General features: G+C 37.3%; 1 pseudogene; it reads right to left on the reverse strand.

Annotated features, from left to right (window-relative positions):
- Positions 1 to 1,367: 1,367 nt before the first annotated feature.
- On the reverse strand, positions 1,368 to 20,927 carry LOC132238870 (lebercilin-like; annotated as a pseudogene).
- Between the last annotated feature and the right edge of the window lie 4,523 nt (positions 20,928 to 25,450).

The raw sequence follows: 25,450 nt of genomic DNA on the forward strand, positions 1-25,450 counted from the left end.
CATTTGCAGGCTGGCCATGCTGCCATAGGGGTGGGGGTCTCCGCTGGGGGAGGTGCTGGCCTGGGCGAGGGGCTGGGGCCATTTGCAGGCTGGCCATGCCCCATTAGAGTGAGGGTCCCCGCTGGGTGTGGGGTGGGCCTGGGTGAGGGGCTAATGGCCGTTTACAGGCTGGTGATGTCTGCGGCTTTGTCAGGATGGACGTTTGGAATATGTCTGATCTAATTAACATATTACCCTTTTATTAGTATTTATAGGAAAAATGAAATGGAAGGTAGTAATGGCAAATAGTTGCACATTAGCCTCTGCCTCACTCTTAAGTAGTTTCTCAGAAGTGTCATCTTGTCAACAACTCCCTCTTATGTTCAACTGAGTACCTAAGTTGCAAAGGAACCTGAGAAATGTACTGGCTTAATTGGGCACAAAGCCAGGTGCAATCAAATAATACTTTCTTAAAGAAACACAGAATAGATTTGAAACAGTATTCTCTGATTAAAGTGTTTTCCTCCCTTAGTAGTATTCCAAGCAATACTCCAGCTTTCACTGAATTTTACACTATCTCTTTAAATTTGTAGTTATCCAAAACATCACAATATTAAAATGTTTCTATTCTATGTAATTTTCACAACATAGGAGATGCAATTTAAAGAACAGATTTAAGAAAGAAAAATAATAGCTTTCTTTGTTCTAAGGAGTATGTTAACAAGTGTTGCTGATTTTATTATGCTTCCCGATTAATTGTTTCTCTCTCCTTTCATATTAGAGGTTTACATTCCTTGGCACATTGCTATGTGATTAGCATTCCCTTCCCACAAGTGAAATACATTTCCTCTCCAATGGTGAGTGTGGCCAAGCGACTTACTTCGGTCCATAAAAGGAACCGCAGTGGTACAAGCCTATCCTTAGAGGAAGCTTTATGTGTTGTTGTCTTTTTCTACCAACTGTTTTGCCCTTTCCCTTTGCCATAAGAATAGCATGTCCCAAATGAGGCTCGTCCTGCAGCCTGTGTTGAGAGCCACCAACATATCACACAAGCAAGCAGTAAATTAATGTTATTTGTATGCTTCTAAGATGTTAGAGTTACTTAGCATCATTGCATGAGTTAGCAAAAGTTGACTAATACTCAACTATGTATATGTGTATGATATACAGAGGTGATTTATAATAACACACAGGTATACATACCAACAAAAATCCTACTCTTTTTGGTCTTTCTTCCTCCTCATACAGGCACGTTGTAACCATTACCAGAGGCTGTACATGGTGAGTTTATCTTGCAGAAAGCTCATCTTTATTCTCCACACAGGTAAGTTGAGGCGAGAGAAAAAAAAAATGTCTAGAATTACTGATCCATTGTCTCTCTTCTTTTTTCAAATGTGAATCTTCATCCTTTCTCCAAATTCTTCTATCTACAAAGGAACACGAAACAAAGCATAGTGGAAATCAAGCAGAGGGCTTTCAAGCGGGACTTTCATTTAGAAATAGTTGAACTAAATCAAAGTTGCTTGAGGAGAATAAAAAATGTGTGTGTGTTTCTCATTGGACACCACTACATTGTCTGAACGTGCCTCTAAACAACTAATAATTTTGCAGTTAATAATTTTAAAATGAGAAAAAAAAAGGTAGTGGATTTTTTTTTCTTTTGGGGGATACCAAATGAAACTGCTTAAAAAATGTTCTGCGTGAGTTAGCAGGCTCACTTTTATCAACATTCAAAGCAACTGCATTAACAGAAAGAGATGATTTTAAGAAAAATAACCCGTCGGTACTAGATTTAACTCTGACTTGGTGTGTATGATATACATATGTATTTTTTCCTTTTTTCCCCTCACTCTGATTCTATTTCAGCAATTCAATCTTCACTCAATTCAAATGTGTTCCTTTTAAAAATAAGATTAGTCACAACAAAGGTAGAAAAAGAGATCTAGGATGAAGGATTTAATAGACAGTCTTTAAAACAGCAGCCATATGCTCTTAAAAAGGAAAACGTCGTAGGCAGAATGTATAATGGGAAGACAGCACCAGAGCCATCATTGGAGCCCATGATATCTATGATGTGACACTGTTTTAATTGGGAATAATTACATTCAGAAACTAAATTTCATGGGGTAGAATTCATTAAAGAAATATGCTACACTAGATCTCACAGTGCAGCAAGTTGTAGTAGAAACCATGCCATATGCTTACTGAGGTAGGCAGAATAATGGATCCTCATAATACCCATGTCCTGATCTCCTGGACCTGTGAACATGTTACTTTACATGGCAAAAAGGACCATGCCAATGTGATTAAATGAAAGCCCAGGTGAGGTAAGCCTGGATTATCCAGGTGGGCGAATATAATTATATGGGTCCTTCAGATCATACTCAGATTTGGTCAGAAAGGGACATGACTCCAGAAGAATCATCAGAAAGATGCTGCCTTTGAAGATGGAGAAATGGTCTATGAGCAAGGGGACAGTGTCTTTAGAAGCCGGGAAAGGCAACTAAATCGATGTTCCTTTAGAGCAGTGGTTCTCAACATGTGGGTCGCGACCCCTTTGGGGGTCGAACGACCCTTTCACAGAGGTTGCCTAAGACCATCGGAAAACACATATATAATTACATACTGTTTTTGTGATTAATCACTATGCTTTAATTATATTCAATTTGTAACGATGAAAATACAGCCTGCATATCAGATATTTACATTAAGATTCATAACAGTAGCAAAATTACAGTTATGAAGTAGCAACGAAAATAATTTTATGGTTGGGGGTCACCACAACATAAGGAACTGTATTAAAGGGTCGCGGCGTTAGGAAGGTTGAGAACCACTGCTTTAGAGCATCCAGAAAGGAACACAGCTCTGCCAACAGCTTGGTCTCAGGCCAGTGAGACCCATTTCAGGCTTCTGACCTCCAGAACTGTAAAACAATAAGCCTATATCATTCAAGACACTAAGTTTGTGGTAATTTGTTACAGCAGTCTTCGGTAATACATTAACATACCACCATTGCCTGATTCATAGTTGGGCCCCATTTCCCAGTTTCTCTGGACTTTAAATGAAACTTAGGGCCATTTTCAGGGGCATGTGGACGCTGCAGTCACATAGAGTCTGCACATGGAAAGGCCTTGTGTTGGTTTAATGCTCTGTTGCCCCCGTCATGAACTTCTTAATAATGTTTGAACAAGAGGCCTCACATTTTCATTTTTTACCAGGCCCCCAAATGATGTAGATGGTCCTGTTGAGACTGCAGGGCATGCACAGAGCTAATCGTGTCACTTTGAGGGATGGAATGTAAATTGATTACATTAAATTAGACCAAATAAGATTAGATTCAAAACTTCCCAATTCTCCACTGTGTTTCTCCTCCTTTATTAACTTGCAGGAACTAGAGGATCCAGCAAGAATGTGAAGGTCCTAAGAAATGCCGGGCCCCTAGATTGGGAAAGCCAGTGGGGGTTCTGTGCTCCCGGGCTCTGTGAAGGTGGCTGATGGAATGGAACTGAAGGGAAAGAGGCAGACACACATGTTGGGCATCAAGCCTCTGCTCATGTCTCTGCCCCACAGTCCCTTCAACTTAACTTACAAAACCAAGTTCAAAGCCAAGTCCAAAATTTTTTAAGAATTTTAAGATGCCAATAGTAAAACCAAACATAGTGCCTTTCTGAGGGAGGAGCCTTCTGGAACTGCATGGGCCACACACCTATGAAGCTAGCCATCCCAGGATAACTTTTTTCTTTTCTTTTAATCAATAAAAGGAGAAAGCTTTTAATTCTGCATGATGATGGCTCCTTTAGGATCCAAACATTGAAAATACAGCCTAGAAAAGAAATATCATACTTAGAATTAAAGCCTTTTTTTTTTTTTTTAAAGAGCCAGATTTTGGGCTAGCCTGATTATCAGATAAAATAATAAGCAAATAAAATCTTTTAAGAAAAATGTGGGTGATCAAAGCATCTGCTTCCACTTGACCAGTTTTAAAGATTCATTAAAAAAAGAAAAAGAAAGCAAAACCAAAACTAGGTTCCCTGAATGACACGGAGAAACAAAACCCCTTGATTTTCATTATGTTTAGCCTGCACTATTTTAGGATTATTTGTTACAGTAGTTGGCCTCTTTGAGTTAAACATAGTTTATACTAAGATGAGTGGCTCTACACTACTTATTACCAGAGCAAGAAATAATATTTCTAGAAATAATAATGGAAGGAATACCAAAATAACAACTGCTTATTCAGTTGTTCTAGTTAATAAATAAGAATAATTAAAAGATTAAAATAACCTAGACTCTTTTTCTCTTGTGTCTCCTCTAATCTTTAAGGTCTAAAGGCAAGATAAATAAAAATTGAACTGAAATGTAATTTTTCTGTAGTTCACACCATGGAAAGTAAGCCATTTCTGGATTCACACTGACTTTGAGAGAGTTAACCCTTCACAATGATTTTATAACTATAAGACTACATTAATTGACTTCTTTAACTTAGATTTTTTTCCCGATAAACTGTACCCCCCTTTTTAAAAAATATATTTTTATTGATTTCAGAGAGGAAGAGAGAGGGAGAGAGATAAACATCAATGATGAGAGAGAATCTATTGGTCGGCTGCCTTCACGCCCCCTACTGGGGATCGAGCTCACAACACAGGCATATGCTCTTGACCGGAATTGAACCCCAGATGCTTCAGTCCGCAGGTTGACGCTCTATCCACTGAGCTGTATCCCTTTTTGTATAGCTCTATAAAGAAACCAGAGAAAGCCATTGTGTCAATGTTTAGTTATAGAAAGTCAAACTGTTTTGTACACTTGAAACTAATGTAACAACATTAAATTTCAACTGTAATTGAAAAACAAACTTAAAAAAAAATGTTAAACTGCTTTAACCCAAAGTTTCCTGTTCCTCTTTTTCTTCACTGCTAATTAAATCTTTATAATAGCCCTCCCAATGATAAATATTATACCATAACATAAATATTCACAGGAAGTGGTTAAATCAGGAGTGTCCAAAATTGCTTTTCCTTTGTAGTTTTCCTTTGTTGTTATTTTCATCATTGCCTTGTTTCAGTCTTCTAATCAGGAACACAGCGTTACATAAAATAGCCTCACTGAGAAATAAGGTGTCAGGCAGAAAAAGAAAGTGATTTAACTGAAGTTTTTTTAACTGATAAGAGATTGAAGGGCTCGGAAATGATTTTGCTTTTATTGGCATGGTTAAGATGACTTGGATGTTTTGGTTCTTGGACGAAATGAAATAAATGTGCGACCTGTAAGTAGTTCCAAACAATGATTCTGCTTTTACTTTTCTGCTCCACTGAGATGGATGACTTTACTGTCAGTGAAACTTAGGACAAAGATGGAAGGGAGATTGATTTGAGGGTGATGCTACAAGAGCTACTGAGATTCACAGAACACAAAACCACACATTAAAATTACACTTGTGTTCATTTACAAATAAATATGAATTGATTGAATACTGCATGCCTAGCATTGATTCAGTAGCAAACAATATGGAAAAACATTTCATATGTAATCAAAATCATTGCTAATAAGGATTTCAAAAATACTTTGGCAAAAATTGAACTTATTTTTAATTGTGAAAGGCTAGTAGTTAAAAATCACATGAAACATGAGTAAGGTAAAATAAATCCATGCTTCAATTACTTGTTAGCTTGGCAAATATAATTATGGCTTTAGTTTTCAATTATATTTCTCGGGGAAAGAGAAATATTTATTGATTTTTAAATTACCACTGGTAAAATATACTTATATTTTCATTTCTAGAATACGTTAATGGTGACTTATGTTTGAAAATTGCAGACAACCCAAATACATATTTCCTCTTTCTCTTGACACATTAAAGTAATAGTAAAACAAAAAGCAATTAATAATATAAAGCACAACAATAAAGAATACCAAATGGTGGCCATGAACAAATGAGTAATGTTAGTAAATTTCCAGAGGACAGAAACCAATAGAGACAGAGTTGACTAATGACATGACAAAGCCACAGTTGTTGACAAGCAGAAGGGGTTATAACTGATGAGCTGGATCAACTGCCTGCCAGGCTACACAAGGCAGGAGTGAGAAGTAAGGTTGATTACAAGGTCATAGGAGCAATAGCCATGCCTATACACAATTCTACCCTACATATGGGATGATCTAAATCAGGTTTCATTGCTTTGAATAAGACAGTGGTTCTCAACCTTGGCTGCACATTAGAATCACCTGGGATCTTTTTAAAATCCTGATTTCTGGGCCTCATCCTCCGGAAATTCTGTTTCTTTGTTACTAATGTTGGGGCCCCACCCCATAACAAAGAGACAGAATTTCCGGAGGATGAGGCCCAGAAATCAGGATTTTAAAATGATTCCCAGGTGATTCTAATGTGCAGCCAAGGTTGAGAACCGCTGTTTTAGGGCTTTCCAGCAAAATGACCATGTGCCAGACGCTCACCCAGGAGAAACATCCTCTGGGTGACAAAATTCAGATACATGAAGGCAGCTGCAAATCAACCTTCCTTTGGCTCATTTAAATGTGAATAATTAACCATTGGCCTGAACACAAGATTCTGAAATAAAATAAAATGACCAAGGTTGAAAAAAGCAACTATGAAAGAGACAGAAGTTAGAAAACAGAAAAAAAAGTAAATAAAGCACCAAAATCCTCATTAGAATCTTCAGAGAGAGAGTTACAAAAATAAAAATCAAAAAAGTATTGTGTCCATTAAAAAAGATAGTGAAAAAGAAATAATCACAAAATAAATGTGGTTTCCTGGAAACAAAAAATAAAATTAATAAGATTATAAGATAAATTTGAAGAAATCTACCTGACTAAAAGTGATAAAAATACATAAAGGTAAAATTATATAAGGGAAGAGATAAGAGGTTAAAATAGCCAACTATTAGAAAGTTATCAATAATAACTATAACATTAATACAAGAAAAATTATTTGAGTTAAATGCTTTTACTTTAGAGAGGCCTAAATCATAAACAGAGTGAGTGAAAAATTATCAAAACAGATACATTGAGGAAATCTTAAAATCTTTCAAAAAAACAAAAAAAAAACAAAAACTGATTGTAGATGAGAACAGCATCATTGTTCTCTTAAGACAACAAATGGAATTCTATCTTCCTGGTACCAAGTGAACAATGATTTTCGCTATAAGTCTTTCAAACTAATTGACTTTCATATATTATTTTTAATTTTTTTATTGAGCTAATTTTGGATTTGCATGCAGTTAGGAGAAAAGATACAAAGAGATCCCCTGAACACTTTGCCCAGTTTCTCCCAATAGTAGTATTCTGCAAAGTGTCATACTAGTATACCATCCAACCAGGTATTGACATTGACACAATCCTACAATCTTATTCCTATTTCCCCAGCTGTTTTACTTCTCTCAGTTTTGTGTGTCTGCTTCCACGCGCATGCATGCACATTAGCTCCTATACAATACTGTCACTCACTTTATATGTACTTGTATCTACAAACTTAGTCAACATGCTAAAGAATTCCAACACACAAGGCTCTTTCATGTTGCCCTAACATAACTAAATCTACTGTTCTCCTATTCCATTGATGCCCGTCTCTACCCGCTGTCAACCCTGTTCAATTTCTCTTTCATAACTAAATGTTGGCATTTTGAAAATCTATACTAATAAAAGTATAATATGAAATCGACTAAACAACCGATCAGCAGAACGACCTTCTGGACGACCATGCTATGACAACCACTGGTGCCAGGACAGCCAAGGCAGGTGCCATGCAATTGGTTGGGGGCCTGGCCATCGCCCATGATTGCCCTGCAGAGGGAGGCCAGGCTACTTGGCAGTGGTGCTGCAGTGGGTGGGCGGGGCCTCCCTCTGTGGGGATGATCCATTGCAGATCCCCGGCGGAGTGGGCAGGACCTACCTGTTTGGGGCGATCGATCATGGGCTCCTGGACTGTGAGAGGGCACAGGCCGGGCTGAGGGACCCCTGACCCAGTGAATTTCATGCACCAGGCCTCTAGTGTTATATAAATGAATCATAAAGTATGTAAAATTTTGAGATTTTTTTTTACTCAGCATAACTCCATATTATACCAAGTTGGTTTGGGTATCAATAGTTTATGCTTTTTTATTATTGAGTAGTAGTTAGTTATACATATAACTCAGTTTGCTTAACCATTCACCTATTGAAGACATCTGGGCTGATCTCATTTTTTTGGCTATTGAAAATAAAGCTGCTATAAAACAACTGTGTACAGGTCATTCTGTGAATATAAGTTTTTATTTCTATGTGAAAAAGGCCCAGGAGTTCAATTTCTGAGATGTATGATAGTTGCTTATATAGGTTTCTAAAAAACTGGCAAACTCATTTCCAGAGTTGTTACACCGTTTTACATTCTCACCAGCAATGTATGAGTGAACTGATTTCTCTACCACCTTGCCAGTATTTGGTGCGGGGACAATTTTTTTTATTATTATTTTGGTCATTATTCTAAGTATATAGTAATGCATCATTGTAGTTTTAATTTGCATTTCCTAATAACTAATGATGTTAAACATCTTGTCATGTGCTTATTTGCCATCTATATATCTTCTTTGGTAAAATCTGTTCATATCTTTGCCAGTTCTCTAATCAGGTTTTTTCATCTTCAGTTTTGAGAGTTCTTTGTATATTCCAAGCATCAGTGCTTTGCCAGGTATATGGTTTGCAAATATTTTCTCGCATATGGCAGGTAGTCTTTTCAGTATCTTTATATGAGATTTAACAGAGCAAAACTTTTTAATTTTGATGAAGTGTAATTTATCAGTTGTTCCTTTTATGGATTATGTTCTTAATGTCAAGTTTAAGAACTCTTTCGAGCCCTAGATCCTGAAGATTTTCTCCTATGTTTTCTATAACCATTAATTTTTTTTTTAAATCCTCACTCGTGGATTTTCTTTCTTCTGATTTTTTTTGACAGAGTGGAAGGGAGGGAGGAGGGGGAGAGAGAATCAGAGAGAGAGAAAGAGAAAGAGAGCGAGCGAGTTCAATGTGAGAGAGACCATCAGTTGGTTGCCTCTGCAAGCACCCCTAGAGAGTCTGGGATCAAACTTGCAACAGAGCTTTGTGGCCTTGACCAGAGATGAAACCCCCTACCTTTCAGTCCATGGGTTGACACTCTAATGTCTGAGCCAAATCAGCAAGGGCTTCTATATCCATTATATATATATATATATATATATATATATATATATATATATATATATATATATATATATATATATATTGATTTCAGAGAAGAGGGTAGAGAGACAGAGAGAGAGATAGAAACATCAGTGGTGAGAGAGAATCATTGATCGGCTGCCTCCTGCATGCCCACACTGGGAATTGAATCATCAACCTGGGCGTGTGCCCTGACTGGGAATCAAACAATGACCTCCTGGTTCATAGATTGACACGCAATCCCTGAGCCATGCTGTCCGGGCTTCTATATCCACTTTTATGTTTCCTATCTCTTGATTGTAGTTCTCACTGAAGGTCCTTCTAACCAGTGTTTTGAACTCTGCTTCTGGTGGATTGCTTGTCTCCAGTTTGTTTAGTTCTTTTTCTGGCATTTTGTTCTGTACTTTCATCTGAGACATGCTTCTTTGTGTCCTCATTTTGGCTGCTTCCCTGTGTTTTATTTGTGTGTTTTTTTTTGTATTAGGCAGAGCTGCTAGTCTCTCAGTCTTGCTAGAGTGGCTTTATGTAGTAGATGTCCTGTCAGGCCCAGTGGCAAAGCCTCCCAGGTCACCTGAGCTGAATGCTCCAAGTTCACCCCCTTGTGGGCTGTGTGCAGCCTTCTGTTGTAGAGACTTATTGCTGTTGGCGCATATGTGGAAGGAATTTACCTCAGTAAATTTGCACTCTACTTCCGCAGCTCCTCTGAGTCTCAGTGTGCTTTTCTCTTTTCTTCTAGTTGTAGAATTTACACTCAGCCAGCCTTCCTGTAGTTCTGGATGATGTCCGTTTTGTCTTTTCATTGTATTTTTGAAGTTGTTGTGGCAGGCAGCAATTTCCCAGTGTTTACCTATGCCGCCATCTTAGTTTCTCTCCAATATTTTCTTCTTGAAAGAAGAAAAAACTAAACCTCAGAGAGATTCACTTAACTACAAGGAGTGTGAGGCTAAATGGTACTCATGGACTAGGACTCAAATGAAGATCTATTTTGCTTAATATGTTACTTTTTTCCTTACAACCCAATTTCATGATTTTAGACTCAGCCTTCTAAAATCCCACAGATATATAAGAAAATATTCACCTGGAAATTCTCAATATGAATGAGTTGTTTTTTCTCAAACTAGATATGTTCAATGGGAGTATGAGCCTATAAGGTATGGTTTGAAGTAGACTTCTAAATTTCTCATTTATTTTCAATAAACCTTATATTTAATCATTTGAACTCTCAATTTTCTTACTGTATTTCATAATAATTACTTCATAGTGTCATTGTGGTGATTAGCCAGAAAAATAATGCAAAACATCTAGAATTATTTCTGACACATAGAAGGCACTCAGTAATGATATATTATTTTTTATTATTGCTATTGATATAATGGTGATAATAATAAAAATGATGAAGAAGAAAAATAGGAGAAAGAGTGAAAAGGTTCTTCAAAAATATTGAGGTATTATAAAAGGAATATTCTAGCCTAACACATCAACTAGAGTTAATTATGTTAGTACAGATGAGAAATATGAGAAAACCTGAATATATAATGAGAAAAATCATTACGTTAAAATGAGTGAAGCAAGAGGAAATGAAAATAATTTTATAGACTCCAATCAAATTTTTCTCAGCAGCATTTACTTTCCATGCAAAAGCAGGAAAGTGAGGAAAAATCACATTGGGAATTCAGGGAAAGGAGAAAATGAGTTGAATACATTTAAAAATCTTCAAAAAATTTTATCAACAATGAGTTAAAAGCTAAGAATGGGTCACCAGCTCAGCTTTACAATTGTGGAAATTTCATGTATATTCTGTTCAGTTAAAGTCTCCAAAAGCAAAAGACTCTGCCATGTTGGAAGAGCTGAAACATCTGAATAATATTTCCATTAAGTAAGGAGCTGAAATTTAAATGTTGATGGCAATGTAAAGGAGAAAAGGAACACACAGAATCTGGCTGCTGCTGAAGATCAATAGCAAATATCCAATGCATAACACATTTTAGGAATTAAATGGAAAATTATAAATAATCTGATCTAATAAAGTTATTTTACTGACACGGGATCTGAGGCTAAAAATACACAAGATGAAAATTGTGATATTTCTCACTGATGCAAATTGCTGAGGGAAAAGAGAAATAAAACAAAGCAGAGCACCCTATTTCTGAAATCATGTCCATAGATAATGGTAATTACAGAAGACCACTTGTAGAAATAATAATATAGATGTACCAATCATCCTGAGACAGATATCCTGAAAGTATACCGTGAAGAAATTTTGTTCTAAAAGATAGTGAAATTTTCTCAGAGTATTTTGACATAAAAACAAACAGGTAAATAAATTAAAAAAATATTTGCAGTTAACTTTTTGAAAAGTCAATAATTATTTCATAATTTGAAAATAAATTCTCAATGATCTCTTTTAAATATGTTTTTATTCATTAAATAAACATGTACCTGGTATAAGTAGTACATGCTGGACATGGGACACATAAAATGGGGTATGGTCTTTCCTCACAAGCATTTTAACAACTAGTGAAACAGATACGTCATTAACTATACTGTTTAACCCCATACAAGACAAAACAAATAGTTCATGTTTGTGACATAGTGATTAGAAAAGGCTTTCTAGAGGACTTGGTTTCCAAATATGGCATGACTTTGTGGTGGTGATGGAGGAAGAAAAAGATGTTTCAGATATGAACAATAGCACAGAGATATAGAAATTATTTTGTGCATAACCCAAAAAAATAGGTTGGGGCAGTGGGAGCCCAACATTCTGGAGAGGATTGGGTATATTGATATCTGAGACCATGCTACAATTCTAAATTTAAGCCAGTATTTAAATGTGTTTGGTGCCATTTTAAGAGCTAACAATTATTCTAAGTACAAAAAGAAGGCACAGAACAGTTTGTGGGAGAGAAATGTCAATTTGATTTTTGGTTTTGGAGAACAGCTGACTGCTACATGATAGGTTGATGGGAGAGGGTAGAAGCTAAAGAGGAGTGCCCATCTGGAAATCAACCAAACAATTCCAAAATGACCTAGAAATGATAAGGATCTGGATTCAAATAGTTACTATGGGCATAAAGAGAAATACGTAGCAAATGATATCATCAAAAAGTAAAAACAAAATCTACACAATTGGAGTTAATATTTTCAAATCATGCATTCAATACAGAACTTGTATTAAGAACATATAAAGAGCCCAGCTGGTTTGGCTCAGTGAATAGAGCATCGGCCTGCAGACTGAAGGGACCCAGGTTTGATTCCAGTCAGTGGCACATGCACAGATTGCGGGCTCAGTCCCCAGTAGGGGGCATGCAGGAGGCAACTGATCAAAGATTGTCTCTCATCATTGATGTTTCTATCTCTCTCTCCCTCTCTCTCACTCTCTGAAATCAATAAAAATAAATATTAAAAAAGAATAATTAAAATGTAATAATAAAAAGTTAACAATTACAATATCAGGAAATTATCTTAATAGATATTTCCTCAAAATTTTGCAAATACCCAGTAAACAGAGGAAAAGACAATCAATAGCATTAGCCATTACAGAAATGCAAATCAAAACCACAATGAGATACAGAACTTCACACCTACTAGGATGGTTATAATGAAAAAGAAGGCTAATAACAAATTTGGGGAAAGATGTGAAGGAACTAGCATCCTCATACATTGCTAGTGAGCATATAAAACCTTACAGCCACTTTGAAAAACAGTTTGGCAGTTCTTCAAATATTAAAGTTAGAGGAGTTAGCATATTACCCAGCAATTCCAATCCTAGGTATATTAACAAGAGAAATGACAATGTATGTCCACACAACCACTTGTACATGAATGTTCAGAGAAGCATCATTTATTACAGCCAAAAGGTATAATAAACCAATGAAATGTCCACTAATTGATGAATGTGTAAGCACCATGTAGTATACAAAGGAATATGATTTGGCAGAAAGAGATATGTGCTACAACATTGATAAACATTAACAACCTCATGTTACACAAAAGAAACAAGGCAAAAAGAGAAAGATTACATTTTATATGATTCCATTTATATGAACTGCCTGGAAGAAGCAAATCTATGAACAGCAGATTAGTGGTTGCCTAGGAGAGGAAGGGCTGAGAGGAAAGTGGGAAATGATTGTTAATTGATCATTCCCCACTCTTCTCTTTTTTTAGATGGGTGATGAAATATTCTAAAATTGTGATGGTGGTGGCACAACTCTGTAAGATTACTAAAAAACATTTCATTTTAATCATCAATGTATTAACTGTATACTGCTTAAATTATATTTCAATAAGGTTTTTAAAAGGAGTGGGTGAATTTGAATATTTTAGAAGTAAATCGGCAGAATTTAGTAATTCATAAACAGAGTGTTGATGAATAAAGTTGTCAATAAAATGCCACCTGTGATAGATCTTTGTGACTGTGGGTGGCATTGCCACTATCTATAATTGAAAATTATAATTCAAAATGTAGATGGAAGGACATATTTGGGGAGAAAATATTAAATTTTATTTCAGGCATGTTGAATAGAGGTGTTGATTTCTTTAGTTTTTCTTTGTCACTCACTCTTGGTGTTGTGTTGTACATAATATAGATTTGAGCAGATTTTTAGTGACACCTATCCATGATTATTATATCATACAGAATATTCTCATTGCCCTAAAAATTCTCTGTGCTATGCTTATTCATTTCTATCTCCCTTGACCCCTGCCACAACCCTTGGCAACCACTGAACTTTTTACTCTCTCCAGTTTTGCCTTTTCAAAAATCTTACCTAATAATAGACAAACATGGTAATGGACCATACCTTCACTATGCCTCCCATTGGCTAATCAGCAAGATATGCAAATTAACTGCCAACAAAGATGACGACCAGCAGCCACGGAGCTGGAACGAGCAGGAGCCTTGCTTGCTCCAGTAATGGAGGAAGCCAAGGTTCCCTGCCTGCCATGGCCGGCTCTAAGCTACACTCAAAGCAACAAAGTTTCAATTATAGACTGTAAATAAACCCCAGATACCTGCTTTCAGCCAGCCGTTGCCACTGAACTGGAGCCTTGGTTGCCCCTGGCGATGGAGGAAGCCAAGCCCTGGCTGCCTCTGAGCTCCACTCCAGGCTACAAAGTTTCAATTATAGAAGGTAAATAAATCCCAGGAAAAAAAAAAAGAAAAAAAGGAGAGGCTGGGAGCTTCTGTTGCTGGGGAGGCTTGTCCAGCCTGAAAATGGCCCTCAGCCCTTCACCCAGGCTGGCCAGGCACCCCAGTGGGAACCCCCCACCCTAAAGGTGGTGTGGCCAGCCTGAAAACAACCACAGCCCCTCACTCAGGCTGACCAGGCACCCCAGTGGCACCCCAGCAGGACCCCCACCCATGCACCAGGCCTCTATCCTATATAATAAAAGGGTAATATGCAATGCAGGAGCTTCCCCCTGGTGGTCAGTGCGCTCCCACAGGGGGAGCTCTGCTCAGCCACAAGCCAGGCTGACTGCTGCCAGTATAGCGGTGGTGGTGGGAGCCCTCCCACCTGCTCAGCAGCGCTAAGGATGTCTGGCTGCAGCTTAGGCCTGCTCTCCACTGGCAAATGGACATCTTCCAAGGGCTCCTGGGCTGCCAGAGGGATGTCTGATTGCCAGCTTAGGCCCAATCCCCCAGAGAGCCGGCCTAAACCATCAAGTGGTCATCCCCTAAGGGGTCCCAGACTGCAAGAGGGCACAGGCCGGGCTGAGGGACATCCCCCCCCACCCACATGCATAAATTTTTGTGCACCGAGCCTCTAGTGTTATATAATTGGGATCATATAGTAGGTAGCCTTTTTAGATTGGCTTCTTTTATTTAGTAAAATGCATTTAAATTTCCTCCATGTATTCATGGCTTGATAGCTCATTTCTTTTTAGTGTTGAATAATAGTCCATTGTCCAGATATACCACAGTTGATGTGTCCACCAACCTGCTCAAGGGCATCTTGGTTCCTTCCGAGTTTGGGCACTTATGAATAGAATTGCTATAATAAGCATATGTATGGAGGGGAAGGAGTCTCTACTCTCCTGGCCCAACTTTAGACATAGACAGGTACTGTGTTCTTGGGACTTGGAGGACTTGGTGTGTTCCTGGGACTTTTTTTTTTTATAGGTATGGTTTGGGGCTTCTATTTGGAGAGTGCAGTTTAGATTCCAAATCAGGTAGCAATGGCAGAGAAGGACATTTTAGATTCAGAGACTCTTGTTCTCTGCTGATTTCCTTCAGTTTAGCAAGCAGCAGTTCTCTCTTTAGTCTGTCTTCTTCCTCTTCATCAATATTTTGAATTTGCTACATTTCCACTTGGTATCTTCCAGCTTCCAATGCTGGCTTTTATCTCTCTCCAGCATAGATGCCTTTTCTTTTTGCTTTTTAGAAAGTTCTTCTCTTTCCCATTCATGCTCCAGCTTCTCAACCTCTTGTTTTACAACATGGCTTCTTTGTTTGTTTGTTTGTTTTTTATTAAATCTTTATTGTTCAGATTATTACATTAGTTACTCTTTTTTCCCACCATAACTCCCCTCCACCCAGTTCCCACCCCACCCTCCGCCCTCACTCCCCACCCACTGTCCTCATCAATAGGTGCACGATTATTGTCCAATCTCTTCCTTCCCCCCTACACCTCTCCCCCCCCCCAAGAATAGTCAGTCCATTCCCTTTCTATGTCCCTGATTCTATTATAATCGCCAGTTCATACTGTTCATCAGATTATTTATTCCCTTGATTTTTAGATTCACTTGTTGATAGATGTGTATTTGTTGTTTATAATTTGTATCTTTAACTTTTTCTTCTTCTTCCTCTTCTTAAAGGATACCTTTCAGCATTTCATATAATACTGGTTTGGTGGTGATGAACTCCTTTAGCTTTTCCTTATCTGTGAAGCTCTTTATCTGGCCTTCACTTCTGAATTATAGCTTTGCTGGATAAAGTAGTCTTGGTTGTAGGTTCTTGGTATTCATCACTTTGAATATTTCTTGCCACTCCATTCTGGTCTGCAAAGTTTCTGTTGAGAAATCAGCTGACAGTCGTATGGGTGCTCATTTGTAGGTAACTGGCTTTCTTTCTCTTGCTGCTTTTAAGATTCTCTCTTTGTCTTTTGCTCTTGGCATTTTAATTATGATGTGTCTTGGTGTGGTCCTCTTTGGATTCCTTTTGTTTGGGGTTCTCTGTGCTTCCTGGACTTGTAAGTCTATTTCTTTCACCAGGTAGGGGAAGTTTTCTGTCATTATTTCTTCAAAGAGGTTTTCAATATCTTGCTCTCTTTCTTCTTCTTCTTTCCCTATAATTCTGATGTTGGTACACTTGAAGCTGTCCCAGAGGCTCCTTACACTATCTTCGTATTTTTGGATTCTTTTTTCATTTTGCTTTTTGGTTGGGTGTTTTTTGCTTCTTCGTATTTCAAATCTTTGACTTGATTCTTGCGCTCCTCTGGTCTGCTGTTGGGAGTCTGTATAATGTTCTTTATTTCAGTCAGTGTATGCTTAATTTCTAGTTGGTTCTTTATCACAACATCGAGGGTCTCATTAGATTTCTTGAGGATCTCACTACATTTATCGGCGGTCTCACCAGTCTTCTGAAGATCTCACTACATTTATCGGTGGTCTCACCAGTGTTTTCGAGGGCTTTATCGGCGGCTTCTAGACAGTTCTTTAAAGACCTTAAAAGTGTGGTTTTGACCTTTATATCCAGCAGTTTGCTTTCCTCCCATTCTGTCGTTTGTGTCCTGTTTCTTTGTATTGGCATTTTTTATGCTTCACTGTGTCGATAGAGTGCCTTTCTGTGCTAAGTGTCCCAATTAGCTGAGGTAGACACTCTTGGTGCACCCCCTTGTGGGATTTGTGCACAGTCTTGTTGTAGTTAAGCCTTGATTGTTGTAGTTATCACTGTGAGGAATTGACCTCCAGGCCAATTGGCTGTGAGAATCAGCTGTGTCTGCAGTGGGAGAGCTTCTGTGCTGGAGACACCCCTCTGGGGGTAGACTTGCTTCGATGGGGCTTTGGTGCTCACTGAGTCTGCCCTCTGAGTGTGTCTTTTATGGTTCCATGGAGCTGCAAACTGGATGGTCCCACTCTGACCTCTGGGCTTCCTGGCTCCTGGATCTCTAGGGAGGTGCTAATCTAGCCTTTGCCTGAGGCTATCCAGCAAAAGTCTCTCTGCAGGGCTTGGGCGGGGCGGGTCCCACAGGATCAACAGGGCGGGGTTAGCAATTATGGCTGCTCTCAGTCTTGCCCTCAGAGGCTCTGCTTCTCAGTTTCCCAGTAATCGCTGCAAGCCCCACGGAGAGAAAGCTGCCCTAGGGTTCTGAGCGATGCCAGACAGTCCTGCTTCTCCCGTATGAGTCTGGGTCCCTAGAGACTTGCCCGGAGCTGGAGCTCAGAGCCTGAGACTCCCTCCCGATTGAAAACAACAACCATGCCCTCAGCCACCAGCCTGCTCCACATGCACTCCGCACCTTAGTATTTTATGTCAGCACTGCGCCTCCTCTGAGTCTCGGTATGTTTTTCTCTTTCCTCCTAGTTGTAGAACTTCCACTCAGCCAGTCTTCCTGTGGTTCTGGATGATGTCCGTTCCGTCTTTTAGTTGTATTTTTGAAGTGGTTGTTCGAGGCAGCAAACTCCGGTGTTTACCTATGCCACCATCTTGGTTTCTCCTCACAACATGGCTTCTTTGATCTTTAACAAAATTGTCTTCTCTTTCCTCAACTGGGTTTAGAATCCCTGCTTCTTCATGCTCATCTTTCTCTTGAGATTTCAGGTCCAAAGGAAGAAGTTCGGGTTCCCATTTGTTTTCATAACACATAACTGTTTGTGGAATAATAGGAAGTTCTTCTAGCATGAAGTCTTCCCTGGTTTGCACTCCTTTTGTACACTGGTATGTAAAATCACTCTGGCATGCAGCATTTTTTCTTGATATTTGTTCTTTTTCTTTCTTTAGAGAAGTCTTTGGTAGGCAATTAGAATATGTTTTTTATATCCAGTTCTTTCTCCTTTTCCTTTAATTTATGATGTAGTTGTTGTAGCTCCTTTTGAAGAACTTTATTTTCATCATGAGCATCATATGCCCTTTTCTTTTCAGCAAGCAACTGTCGCTGGAAACTGTTACTTCTCAGGTCAAGCTTTTTTGATAGTTCCTTAATTTTTCTCTCAGTGTCATCTAATTTTAACTCTGCTGCAACTAGTTTCTTTGCCAAATCCTCTCGCTCAGATAGGTGTCTAGCTTCAGAGATCATTTTCCATTTCTTTAAGGAAAATTTTGTCTTAAACTGTTCACCTTCTGCATCTTTCACCTTTTTCTCAGTTGCCTGTTCTTTCTCCTGAGATTTTCGTAAGCGTTCTTTGAGTGCTGTGATCTCATTGTTATGATGAGTAATAAGTTGTGATATTTCATTTTCTGTATCTTCAAACTTATTCCTGTCTGTATTGAAGCCTTTGCAAAGCCTTATTTTCTTTTAGCTGCTCAGCTAACTTGATGTGGAGTTCAGTCACTTCATTCTGCAATTCACTGATTTTTAGCAGTCTTGCAGAAAGACCCCGATTTTTAACGAGATCAATATCTTTCCGAAGTGGATCCCTATTCAGGCTCTGGGAGCGAAATCCCACTCGGACTTCCTGTCTGTTTGATGGACCCTTATGACTTGGTTTCTTAGGGGCGTGGTGATGGACCTCGCTATCTGAAAACTGACTTTTAGGATATTTTTTCTTACTACTCCGATGTGAGGAGGGATTGACCAGCGATGACCCGCCAGAAGACGGTGGTGTAGTTTCAAAATCAGATGGACCATAATAGTAATGGTGTTTGCCTTATTTTCTTGGTCAGTGTCTGGACTTCTTTCTCTTTTGTAAGAATACTTACTATTCTGTCTGTGTCCCTGACCGTTTCCTTCAATGGCAGCTAAACTCTGCCTTATGTCTGTTTTAAGTACTGAGGCAGAGCAGCTTCTTGCTGCACCTCCAGCAATAATGTTTCCAAGGTTTCCTGGAGCTAAGAATCAGGAGGCTTATTCAATTTACCCCAATCCCCTATATTCTCTCTCTTACTTTACTTGTCCTAACCTGTCTGGGAATTTCAGTATGGAACCTTGGACATAATTAAATTTACATCATTATGAAATAAAAACTGCATATATAATAATTCCTATTGTTAAAGATACTTACGTTAATAGAGGAAGTCTGCCATAATATTACTAATGTCTAGGATTAAAAATAATAAATTCTAAAGTCTAGCTGCATCTAAGTCTCTATCAGTCATTTGATAAGTTACTTAACTTCTTCGGACATAGTTTCCTCATTTTAAATTTAATAATATTTTAAAAAGTAGGTATACTTGTGTATCTCACTGTTTTATCTAAAGATGAAGAAAATACAGCATTTACCTCAAAGGAGTTTGCACTGTTGCTTATGAATTATTTGTTTAATATCTAAGATCCTTCTATGTGCAAAAGTTATATGACTCCAGCTTCTTATGTACAAGAGAAAAAAGTCAGATAAAAATAAATAAAATTATTTAGCCACACTAGATAATATATGAAGTTAGTAATACAATATTGCTTAATTCAGCCTGACAGATTCCTATTGATTTCAGCTTATGAGGAATTTGAATTGTGTTTCTTTCGTCTCTTTTGATTAATAGAATATCTCAGCTTATCCAAAGGTTCAGTCATCCAAAGTTCTCCTGTGTATTAGATTTCAAATAAATTGAACGTTTTGTTCCAATAAAGCTTGGCTTTAATAATAAATAAAAGAATCTCTAAAAGTTAGCTTGAAACACAGTACCTCCAGAATTCAGGTAATAAATACTTTTTAGTATTATTAGATCTATTTCACACAAATGGTCATTACATCATCTCACTTCTTTTTGTACTTTGAATTTTCATCTTTTCCTGGGCTAGAAATATGAGTAGGATATTCTCTCATGATGCTGGGCAAGGGCGGTAGCCACAGCACCCAGTCAGCCACACAGTCATAAGGGAAAACAACTGATACTCTACACTGTACCGTATTGTCAGCATTTTGGGAGTGTTGAGTTTTGTGTTTTCACATAACATCATGTCTACAAAACTCTCATCTCTGTCTGCTGCTTCCGGTAAAAAGGAGCAGAGAAAGGCAATACTCATGAGCTAAGACTCAAGATAAGTCTCACTGTAAGGTAAGTTAGGGTAAGCTATGCTGTTCAGTAAGTTAGTTATATTAAGTACATTTTTGACTTACAATGATATTTTCAATTTACAGTGGATTTATTAGGACACAACCCCATTGTAAGTTGAGGAACATCTGTATTACAAAATAATCCTCCAAAGGGTTGTATAAATTCATGTGCTGTCTCACTTTAGTTGGAAAGAAAATAGAAAATGTTATGGATAGTCAGTTTATTGTTTTGTTTGTTTTTTGCTATGATTTTTGTGATATTATGTTTTCTTAGTACAGCTTTTCCTAAAATGCAAGATACTAAAATGACTATTCATGATATCTTGAAATGTAATGGTTGACATTAAAGTACATATGTCAATAAATTTGTATCCTATTCTATTAAAGAAAATATTTTCGATAACAATAGATTGACAGTTCAAAGACCTGTATGTTATAATCCGAATTTATTATGAACTATTTGTCTGTGGGTGTGAATGTGTGTGGTGCAAGAGAAAATGTATATGTGTGTATCTATCTATGTATCTTACCTCTGCTTATATGAGGAGTCGTGAATGTTTCACTTTTCTTATTTTTTTACTTTCGGAGAGGTTTTTACCTTTAGACACCAACATCAATTCTAACGGCACTTAATATCCTAGAATTCAAATCAATTTTGATGCCAGCTACCTGGAGTTAATGTCAGACTCTGCAAGGTTAAGACTGAGCCCAAGGGAAAAGTCGCCCAAGGGAGAATTCACCCAAGACTTCTCTCACCTCAGATACCAAACCCAAGTCCCCAGCAAACATTCTTCTGACTGACTGGCTATAATTTGGAAGCCCCCACAACTAGCTCCTCAGGTTTGATTTCTTGCTAAAATAACTCACAGAATTCACTCAAGAAGGCACTTTACTTATCTTTACTAGTTTATTACAAAATGTACAAATGAACAGCCCAATAAAGAGTTGTACAGAACAAGGTCTCAAAGGGTCCCAAGTGCAGGAGCTTCTATCCCCATAGAGTTGGGCTGTATCCCCTTCCTCACACGTTGAGGTTTTTGACAATTTAGAAATTCTCAATTCTAATAATTTGAAAACTGAGTTCCTTTAACTAAAAAGAAAAATTAAATAAAACACATAAAAAATAAATAGGGATTTTCATGACGGTTTCATTACAAGTGCATGATTGATTAAATTATTGATTTGTTGTGGTTAACTCAAACAATCTTCAGTACTTCTCTTATCCCCGGAAGTTGGAAGGTGAGGGTGAAAGTTCCAAACTCCTAATGAAGTCGTGGGCTTTCTGGAGATCAGCTACCATCTTGAAGCTATCTAAGGGTTAAGCAAGAGAGCTTCCTTTAAACAGACGATGTTCTTACCTCCCTTTCCCTCAGGAAATTCCAAGGGATTTAGGAGCTATATGCCAGGAACCAGAAACTAAAAACAGATACCACACTCTCAATATTTTTTTAAAATTATAGTATACATATGGTTTTTGTAAAGAGAAAAAGAAAATAACATAAAATCTGCTATTAGCAAAATATAAATTTTATATACACTATCTGTAGAGTATATGTAAAGTTTATAGATAATTGTTTCATTCAACGGATTTCAATGAACTTATTTCTTGAAAATGTTTAAAATATATCAGAAAGCTTTTAAACTATGTTGAACCAGGTTTATAATGGTCACCTATATGGGATGATATAAGGGCCACAAAACCATACCTTTTTACTACCACCATCACCACTGTACTTGTCACAGAGGTTGAATTACTACATAATGTGCATTTATGTTTGTTTCTTGCATGAACAGCATCCAAAAGAAATGCCAACATTTGAAATAAACCCTGATAGCTTGTTCATCTTCTAGTTGCAAGTTTGTATCCTTTAATAACATTTCCCCAATTCTCCTAGCCCCCAACCCCCTCCCCTGCATTTTTTAGATTTGACATATTAGTGATATTGTACAATATTTGTCTTTCTCTAGTTGACTTCTCTCACTTAATATAATGTCCTCAAGATTCATCCATGTTGTTCCAATATGTTTTTGGCTGAGTCTTTAGTTACAATAGCATAGATTTATAGAACTTTTGAATTAGAAGTAAGCTGATATATCACCTAGTCTGCTTTCTGAAGAGTGTTTGATTCTCTATAAAGTATAGATTAGCAAACTATTTATTTTCATTGGGAAAAATCTGGCCCACCTCATGTTTTTGTAAAAAGTATTTTTTATTGGGAAGAAGAAGAAGAAAGAGAAGGAGGAGGAAGAGGAGGAGGAGGAGGCGGAGGAGGAGGAAGAAACCTTGAAAAGCAATGCAATTCTTCATTTAAATCTCATGAATGCCAGAAGGATTCCATTCTGTTTTGTTGTTGCTGTTTAATTTTTAAACTTCATGCAAAATCTCTTTAAAATTCAGAATTTGCTGACTTTGAATTAATAAGCCACTGCTCCAGCTTCCACAATTAACTGTTATTTGTCAGGTGGCTGTCAGATCTTGCTAGTGGAAATCACTCTAGCCCATTTTAAGTCTTTTCAGGTATGGCTCTACTCAATCTGGTCAACCAAATCAACACAATATTTTGATCCCAAGCAACAAAATATTTTTTCCTCTTAGAAGGCAGGGCACAAACTAAGGGTGTCATTATACATAATTTTTTTATCTTAAAATTTGTTTTAAATTGTAATTTTAATACCAAAGTTTGGTTCTAATCAGAAAAGCCCAAATGAACTTCAAATGTTTAGTTCAGATTAAAATTTACATTTATCAAGCAACTAATTGCTTAATTTTGGTGAAAAAAAATGAATAAGACATAATGTTGCCTTCAAGGAACTCACAACCTAGTAAATGATAAAGTGGTGCAAACATAACTTTAATACAGAAAAATTGAATATAATTAATTGATATCATGCATCAATTTCATAGTTTATGATATATAGGTAGATATAGATGAGCTAGCAATAGATATAGCTATAACTATAGATATATAACATAGATATATAATTACTTGGCCTTGTATTAAATAGACCATATGGGATGAAGCAAAAGACAATGAATTTTGCTTTCTGGGAGAGATTAGGCAAAGATTCAGAGCATATGATGTTCTAAGTGGACAAAAACTCTAAGAAACTGGAAACAGAGGGAGTGCACTGCACTCTTCTGTGTGAGTAGTAAGTAGCTGAGTGAAGAGAAGGAGTCAGTGAGGAAGAACTGTCAGTGAAACTGGTCCTGAACAGATGCTAAAACAGAACGGACTTTGGGAATGCAAAATGCAGAGATCAATATATGAATGTATCTTGGCTACTGTCAAGTTTAGTTGAACAGAGAAGAGGAATGGAATAAAATTATTTCAAAACACTCAGGCGGTTAGCTTCACCTGGTTACTGGAAATACTAGGCTATTTAGCTTCATATCATCTGAGCTTTTCCCCACCCTTAACAGCTTTATCAAAAATAATTAATATACAGAAAATTGCACACATTTAATGTACATAATTTAGTGAACAAATACTCATTAAATCATCACCACAATCAAGATAAATTCATCACTGTTAAACGTCTCCCTGTGCTCCTTTGCTTTTTGTGTGTGTGTGTGTATGTATATGCATGTGTGGTAAGAACATTAAACATGAGATTTACCCTCTTAACAAATGTTAAGTGTAAAATGGAGTATTGTCAACTACACCCACTATGTTTCACAGCAGAGTTTTAGAACTTATTCATCTTGGGTTGAAACTTTATATCCACTGGAAAAAAAAACAAAAAACAGCTGTCCCTTTTTTCCTCCCTTCAGCCCCCAGCAAACACCCTTCTCCTCCATACTTCTGTGAGTTTAATTATTTTAAATACCTCATATAAGTGGGATCAAGCAGTATTTGCCTTTCTTTTACTGGCTTATTTCACTTAGCAGGCCCTCCTCCAGGTCCATTCGTATTGTTTGTTGCATGTGGCAGGATTTCCTTCCTTTTGAAGGCTGAACACTATTTTATTGCATGTATATACCACATTTTCTTTATCAGTCATCCCTCAATGAACATTCTGATTGTCTGCACATTTTGGCTATTGTGAACAATGTTGCAATTATATAATTTTGAGATCCCGATTTCAATTCTTTTGGACATATAACCAGAAGTGGAATTCCTGGGTCACATGATAGTTCTATTTTTATGTTTTTGCCTTCATACTATTTTTTCCATAGCAGCTGCACCATCTTATATTCCTACCAACAGTGTACAGAGGTTTCAATTTCCCCATATTCTTGTCAACACTTGCTATTTTTTATAATAATTACCACTCGAACATATGTGAAGTAATATTTCATTGTGGTTTTAATTTGCATTGTGGTTTAGCGATGTTGTTCACCTTTTCATGTACTCTGAGTTTTCTGCAAGAAGTTGGTAAGTTTGTCTAAATATTTCCAACAATACAAAGCCAAATACTCCACACTCCTAAAAAACACGCACAACACAAAAAAAACTAAAACCACTTGATTAAAAAACTAAACCACTTTGCATGTGATGTTCACAAAAACAGATGCTTTTCAACTGTGGGTTATGAAAATGTTCACATGAAATCTGGGCCAAAATCGCTGAGACTCCTAAGAAGAACATTCCAATTCCAAAATCTGGAACAGCCAGCGCAGCTGTGCAACCAGTTTGTGGGACTTACCAGGGCAGCAGCTGGCCATGCACTGAACAAAGAGCATAATTCCAGTGCTTTAGAAGAAAGAGTGCAATGAAAAGCACAGCTTAATCTTCTCTTGATAAAGCAATAAACTCACATTATTTTTAAAAAATTATTAAATAATCAGCACGTTAAATAACATGTTATTTTAAGGCACTCTGAAAAGTTCATGTTCTTTATATCCCCGACACTCACTACTGTCACTCACACATGGCTGCTAAGTCAAATTTTCAGTTCCCTTTGCTCTTTAAACTGGGCATTTGGAGTAACTTAATGTTCCAATTTCTTGAGAAAATTTGATTTAAAATAGGAGAACCAAATAAAGTCGAAATCTACAGCATAGCCTTTCGGGAAGATGAATTAGAAAATTTGGAATTTCCTCAAGGTTCCTAACATTAGACTTTAGGGAAAAATGCTAAAAACAGACCTGTCAGAAGGGTTAACGTGTGCCTTGATTGGATTATCTCTTCAAATA

Source organism: Myotis daubentonii, chromosome 7 (genome assembly GCF_963259705.1).
Source record: "Myotis daubentonii chromosome 7, mMyoDau2.1, whole genome shotgun sequence".
Lineage (NCBI taxonomy): Eukaryota > Metazoa > Chordata > Mammalia > Chiroptera > Vespertilionidae > Myotis > Myotis daubentonii.